At 39.6% G+C, this 7,280-nt stretch overlaps 1 protein-coding gene across 1 annotated transcript in view; it reads left to right on the top strand.

Annotated features, from left to right (window-relative positions):
- The window catches only part of GRID1 (glutamate receptor, ionotropic, delta 1), a 536,004-nt gene that overhangs the window by 2,886 nt on the left and 525,838 nt on the right, over positions 1 to 7,280 (top strand). The window lies entirely within an intron of this gene.

The following is a 7,280-nucleotide window of genomic DNA, read 5'->3' as shown; positions in this document are numbered from 1 at the left end:
GGCTGCGGCGCCGTGCCCAGTCCTGCCGTGCCCAGCTGTGCTGCGCAGGGCAGCCCAGGCTGGCAGCCACGGGAGAGCCAGCAGGGCAGAGGGGTCTCGGTGGCTCCTGGATCCGCAAGAACTCCTTCTCTCCGCCGCTGCCGCGGGAACGTCAGGCCTCACTGCCTCCCCCTCCATCAGCCCCCAGAGAGCCCACGCGTGGACGCGGTGGGGAAGGGCAGACGAGGGCTTCTCCCCTGGAGGGTTTTTTTCTTGCGACGCCGGGCAGAACTTGACATTTGCGGGAACGGTTGCGGGAGTAGCTGCGGGAGATGGCGGGGCACAAGCGGGCACCTCTCCCTGGACATCTGCCCCCGTGCCCATTAAGGGGGACCAGAGCTGAGGCGGCCGATGGTGACAGCTCTGCCCTCCGTGGGAGCGGAGGTCCCTCCCGGGGGGATGGGAAGAGACTATGGTAACTGAGTTGTTGGCTGAAAACCCTCCCAGAGTTTCTAAGATCTGACAAGTAGCTGTGTAGGTAAATCATTTCAATTAGATTTTTGTAAGGGGAAATGTTTAAATTAATTGGCTTGCCTTTACAAATAAGACTTTAAAAATGTATTATTTGTAATTTAATGAAGCCAAGGTTAATCATGGCCTTATTTCAGAAGCTGCGTTTTTCAGTTGTAATTATTCTGGAAACAGAGAGCTATATATATTCTCAGACTAGAATATTTTTTTAAAAAAAGATTCATCACCAACCTTACCCTTAGTTTTACCAAGCACAGAGAGAATCTTTCCTTGTATGAAATTTGCATTAATCCATATGTATTTATGTGTAAGTTATGTACATGCAAATTATGGTTACAAATTTACACCAAATGTTAATTTTCATGAACTCTGAACAATTTCTTCTACTGTTTCCTCAAAGTAGGTGCTAGTTAATATGAACATTCAGCACAAACAGCAATATATACCTTTTCAAGGGTCTGATCCCATTAACAATAGGATTCCTCCCACTGCTCTGAAAGCTTAACGAGGTGGTATGAAAAAAAATCTTTATGCAAATAGGAAGAAGGGGAAAACAAAACTTCACCCACATAGATGCTAGAGGAAAAAAAAAAAAAATCTCTAAATAATAGTGATTTGATTTATTGGCAAAGATGAACTCTGAACAATTGGATCTTCTTACATTTGCAAAAGCTCAGTGTCCTATATTGGAACTCATTCATATTCATGGAAGTGACAGTAGTTGGCTGGCTGAATGATTGCTTTCAACAGTGTCCCTTCTCAGAAGTAAAATTTTATGAAACTATTCTGAATGTCTTGGGATCTGAGCTGACAGTCTTGTGGACAGAGTCCCTTTGCTCAGTTTTTCTGAAAGCAGAAAAGCATGACCAACTGGAGGATTTTTCTTGATCTAGTAGGATTTTTATTTTTTTTTTTAATTGGCTTATTTGCCAACCTTGATAATTAGTATTGTGTTTATGAAAACTACTAAGAAAATAAAGTTTCCTTGTTGAAAATCCATGATGAAGCCACAGAAAGGAGTCTGGTCAGGTTCTTAATCTTTTTGATAAAGAATCTTTGCAGTACCTGAATATATGTAAATAAAGATGTTTCTTCCTATCCCTTCCAAGATGCTCTTTCATGGTTCATGTGTCCCTTGTAGCTAGAATTGCTCTTTGATAAACTGATCTCATGCTGGAGAATTAAGGAAGTGGTCAATGAATGTTCACAATTCCAAAGAGAAATTGTTCTCTGTCTCTACTTCATTAAGGCATATCAATGTGTCTTCTTTTGGGAGGACTACAAAGTGATCTTATCTAAGCATAAGACCTTGCCACAGTGGGAGAGCTGAGAGTATCGGACTTTGCTCAATTTCCTGGCTTACTTTGTTGGTTCAGGTCAGGTCTTTCTTTTATTTAAGATTTAATTTCCTACTTTTGAAACTGTTATACAGCATACTGACAGAATGATCCACAGGATGTGCAAGTTGCTGGGCTACTCTTACTGAGCACTGTTTCCCTGCCCATTGTTACTTGGCGTCTACTCAAAATTGTATCTCACTGTACAGGTGTCCTGCTTATTTTGGTGGAATATTGTGTTAATTAGTCAAAATAACTTGGAGCAAATATGCTGCCCAGACTACTTTCAGATTCTTGCTGCTGCTATATAAAGTACCCTGGCATCCACATTATTCTTCTGCAGTCCCTTTCTGAGCAGCGTCATGGAAATCAATGTTGCAAGCATTAGTTTCATAGTGATACAACTTTTTATAGTAAAGACCAAGCTGGAATAAAAATAGACCATTGTGATACTACTACCAGAATAGTTCACATGATCAAACCAATCACAAATATTGTTTTTATTGAAGCGTCTTTTGCACAGTCTTATGACATGACATTGCAAGTGGTTCCTTAAGTCCTTTTGAAAGAGTGCTGCAACAAGGATGTTCCTTTCAATGATATGGTGCTGATAAAATTATGAGAAGTGATCCCTCCATGCAACAAGGTCTGTTGCATAGTAACAAGATTTTAATTACTGATGGAGATAGTTTTTACCGTGATTTTGACCTGGCATTTTTTGTGCAACTGGAGAACTTCTGCACAGGTAGGAAGCATGGGAGAGCAGTAACTGTGGGGTTTTCTCAATAGGAACAGTGCATTTGCAGAACTAGAGGCCAAACAGAAGATACCTGGCTGCTCATAAATTGAGCAGTTTTGAATGCTGGAAGGTGCTGAAAATATTGGTAAAGTTTTGAAAAAAAGCTTTGGGGACTTTTCTTTAGACAGGGAAGGGCACTATTGTGACAGTTACTGTTGACTGAGATAGGTTAACAAAATTTAGAGATGCTTTTTCTCAAAAGGCTTGGTTGGTGTTGATGGTTGTGCCAGGTGCCAGAGGACAGTAATTAACAGAAAGTGTAAATTGTGTTCCATCTTTGTCTTTCATTTAAATTTATGTTGCAGAAACAAAATCCTGTTGTGTTGATATGTAAAGAGATTGTTTAGGGCCCATCAAACTCACATTCTATAACAAAGTGCAGCGAGTCAGTGGAAAAGAACTCCAGTGGCAAGGGATGTAACAGTAATGAATAAACAGACCCTGGTGTACACATAAAATAGGGCTTTATTGACTGTGCTTGCAAGCACTTGTTGCATTTTGTAGAATATTACTTTTTTTTTAGTGTGGCAATTACTTGAGGGTAAAATTATTTTTTTCACTGACTGTCACAGGGGAAAATATACATGAGCAATCATTGTTCTTTTCATATGACTTTAACAAAATAAGCTCAAATCACAAACATGATGTTAAATTATATCCTTGCTTCCAAAGGAGCTATGTGCTAAGTTTCTCTTAAGTGATTGAGAGGTGAGATAGTAAGTGCTTGTTTGCTGATGGTGTATATTTAAACTAGTACTCTGGTAAACTTTTTGTGACTTGAGGATTCAAATAAACTCAAAGGTATGAGAAACACTTGAAAGCTTTCAGTTAAAATTGTGATTTTTTGAGCCTGCCACTGGTTTTGAAAACAGACATATGAGCGGGAAACAAGTTTTCAGCTGGTCTTGAAAACATGATGGCATTTTTAAACTAAACAACAAACAGAACTAACCTCTAAGTTTTCAGAATGCTACTTTTGGAGGGGGAATAGCTAGCTGTAGGTCAAATTGGGGCATAGGAAAGCTAATGCTTAACTTTTGTAGTGTTCTTCAGAGAAGGGATCCAAAGGAGATAGTCAGAAACTGTGACACTTCAAAACCCCATTTCTTGGTGGATGATGCTTATACATCTATGGAGCTTTCCTGGAGCTGAAACTTGCTGTTCTCTCTGCATAATAATTTCAGATGAATTGTTTCTAATTTGAGCAACCTTGTATGTGTGCTTGTTGATGTTAAAATGCTGTCAGCTCTGGAAAGCAGAACAGATTTGGAAAATCAGAACGTGATTTGGGATCAAGAATAGTGTTCCATAAATGGGTTTATTATCAGTCCTATGTGTGCTGCTGTGTTTTCAGGGCAAATCAGAGCTGCTGGGTTTTTTTGGGTATCTGTGCCGTATATCACTGAGTGAATCTGATCTCTTATCATAGTCTGTATTTATTTGCCTGGCCAAAATTCCAAGCAGAGCTCTACTTGTCATATGTGCTCTGCCCAGGGGTAAGGAACTGTGGAGGTGAGGAGTGACTATATGGTTGTGTCTGTGCATGTGCCTTGTGATATTTGCACACACGTCTTGCAAACCTGGGGCTCTGTCTCAAGGCACTGTAAGTGTCCCTGGCTAGAAACACTCAGGTGGGCCAGAAGCTGCGTCCTGGTTGTGGTGAAATACAGATTTCAGGCTTCAGGTAAAGGACTTTTTCCTTTGTTGGTAGAACTTAAGCTTAGGTGTCTATGGAATATAGAAGAGGAAAACCTAACAACAACTCTGAAAAGATACTCCTGGATCATGGTGGTAACCCTCCCCCTGCCTTTGGGTAAACCCAGCTCCAGCTCCATATAAACCTATGCCAAATAGGAGTTTGTGTGAATGTGGAGTAAGGTGCTTTGTTGAGCTGTAGTTTGACATGCCCCAGAAGTGAAGGCTGTTGTTTTTAGAGTTAGGAAATTTTCATATATGAATGGAAGAGTAGATAAAAAGAAAAGGGAAGCATAAAAAATGCAAACAAAATATTAGATTCAAATTAATATAATATTGCAAATACAAATTATGTTGTTGCATTTTTATTTTTATTTTTTAAAAGCTCTATTGATTTAACTGCACTTGATTGGGGAATGTGATGCCTAACTAGAAAACATAGGCTGTACTTAGATTTTTAATGTAAAATGTGAAAAAAAATTCTCATCTGCAAGAATTGCAAAATTTATGTTTGTATAAATATGTTGTCAATTAATTTTTCTCCAGTGGTTTTTCTTGAGTCTTTCGTTATTACATAGCTTTACCTTTATCTGCTCTTCCATAGTTTGCTCAAATACAGATTTCATACTGTTTTCATCAATATGTGGGGGTCCTGTTGAGTAGTTTTTGGCAGTTGAACTCTGAGCTCTCCAGAAAAAACATATTGTTGCATACGTTGTGGGTTTTGAGGTTTGTTTGTTGTTGTGTTTTGGTTTTTTTTTTGTTTTTTTTTTGTTTTTGTTCGTTCCCTCCCCTTTCCCCCCCTGACCCCCCAATTTTAGTCTGAGCTTTCAACACTTTTAAAAAAACAACCAGAAAGAGTGTAGGTAGGGGTTCCCTCCCATGGTCAGAGAGGTCTTGCTGTGCGATTACACGTTTTTCCTAGTAGTCTGCTGCAGTTAAAGCTGTTGCTCAGTGGGGTGAATGTGCTTAACAGTTTTACCTGCTTGCCTCTGAGGCAAGACCAAGACTTGTTAAGGACTGCCACAGTGAAGACATCTGTGATACTGTCATCTCATTGTGCTTGTGTTTTTATGCTCCATAGTTAAGTGGCTCAATGTATTATAAACCAGTGTTTTGCAGAGTTGAAGAAAACAACAAATGAAAGTGACCATCTCATCCCATTCTTGTGTTTTTGTTATGCTGAAAGCAGGAACCTGCTGATGGCTTATATGGGAGTGAAAGTTGTCCTTCCTCGCTGAGGATGAATGCAGGTTACAGACTGTGGGCAAACATCCAAATCCCCTTGTTTGTTGCTTCATTCCACTTGTGCTTTGTTACTTTGTAGCCACAGTTATTTGGGTTCTGGTCACAGTCCAATTGCAGATGCAAAATATTTTGGACTGTCCGGATGCAGTTCCTATGGAACCTATCCTTGCTATGGCTTGTTTGTGGTGTTTTGTTTTGTTTTGTTTTGTTTTTTCCCCCAGGACGTGCTAGCATTAATTTCACCCCTACCACTTCCACTACTTTTGCAGAGATTCCTGTAATTTCCGTCTGGGGCTGAGCTGCCCGAGGAGCAAACTCCAGACAGTGCTGTGCATCAAGGTGCAGCAGGCAGTGAGGATTCAGGCACAAGAAAGGGGTCCTGCTGTGAGCTCACAGCTTGGCATCCCAGGGTAGAAAGGGGTTTTTGGTGGAAACACCAACAGCATGGATGGGACCTCTTTGGAGCTGTCCCAGCTTGGCAGAGGCTGTTGCTGCGGAGGTGACATGCTCAGCCTGCCACAGGAGGTGTTTCAGCCCATTTGCAGTGGGATGACAGGGAATCCCTTGTTTTCATGCTTTGCAGTTAAAAGGCTTTTGTTTTGTCGGAAGGATTTATTTTTTTTTTTTTCCACACCATCTGCATAACAGGTTAAACTAGTTTCTTCTCTCTTCCAACATGCAGATTTGCTAATAATATTTCCATGTTGGGTGTGGGCCACCCATCTCTTTTAAGGGTCTTATACACAAGAGCAGTAGCAGGTTAGGCTACAATTCTTTTTCAGTACCTAATGGTCTTCCTTGCTGATCCTACTGTCAATCCTCATCATTTATCAAGGAGCTGCAGTTGGGTTTCTTAATCTAGGATTTAATTATAGAAAATATGCTACATTATTAACTAGCTAGAAATTATCCCTAAAGATCAGAAATAAGCAGTGTTCATAAAAATATTAGCAAATGTGTTTAATGTGTTTCAAGGTTAAGATTTCTGTTTCTTTCTTCTCTCTTTCTTCTGAGTACTTGCTTTGTCTGTGACAGCTTTTTTCAGTCGTTACTGTGGAGGAGGATCTGTAAGTGTGAAATGAATATACAAAACTGCCTTAGCCTGCTCTAGTGAAATAATGGCTAAAGAAAATTATCCTAAATTGTGAAATACAGTCTGTATATATGTATATACATATACATGCATGCCCATATACCCCTTACAAATATTTTAATTGTTAGACTTACTGTATTTTTGTCCAGCAGGGAATATGACTTGAGCCTCTCTGTGCTCAGAATCTTCCAGCTACAGATGATTAGAGGATTGACTAAGTATTACATTTTAACTTACATCTTTATACTTGCAGAATGACATGGATTTAATGTTTTGATTTATCTTGCCATCATTGAGCCATACAGTGAAGGGGGTTAAACGTGTACATTCTTTGAACAGAGGGGATATAATATTTATTGAGACTATTCATGGCTTACCACAGCTATTTAATGGAAGGAAAACAAAACTAAGCCTAGTTATACAGCTACAATAGTACCTGACTATAAGATTGCAGCGTACTAAGATTGTGGCTGAAATAGTTATTTTGGTTTTAACTTTTTGCCATTTCAGAGAAACCACAGTCAAACTCTTCTTCATTTTTTTTTTAGGCAAACATCAAGATGTCTTTCATACTTTTATTCAAAATATATTCCCTCTG

The sequence above is a fragment of the Chaetura pelagica genome, unplaced genomic scaffold, assembly GCF_000747805.2.
Source record: "Chaetura pelagica isolate M959 unplaced genomic scaffold, ChaPel_1.0 scaffold346, whole genome shotgun sequence".
NCBI lineage: Eukaryota > Metazoa > Chordata > Aves > Apodiformes > Apodidae > Chaetura > Chaetura pelagica.
The sequence above is the reverse complement of the archived record's forward strand: the minus strand, read 5'-3'. Positions and strand labels throughout refer to the sequence as shown.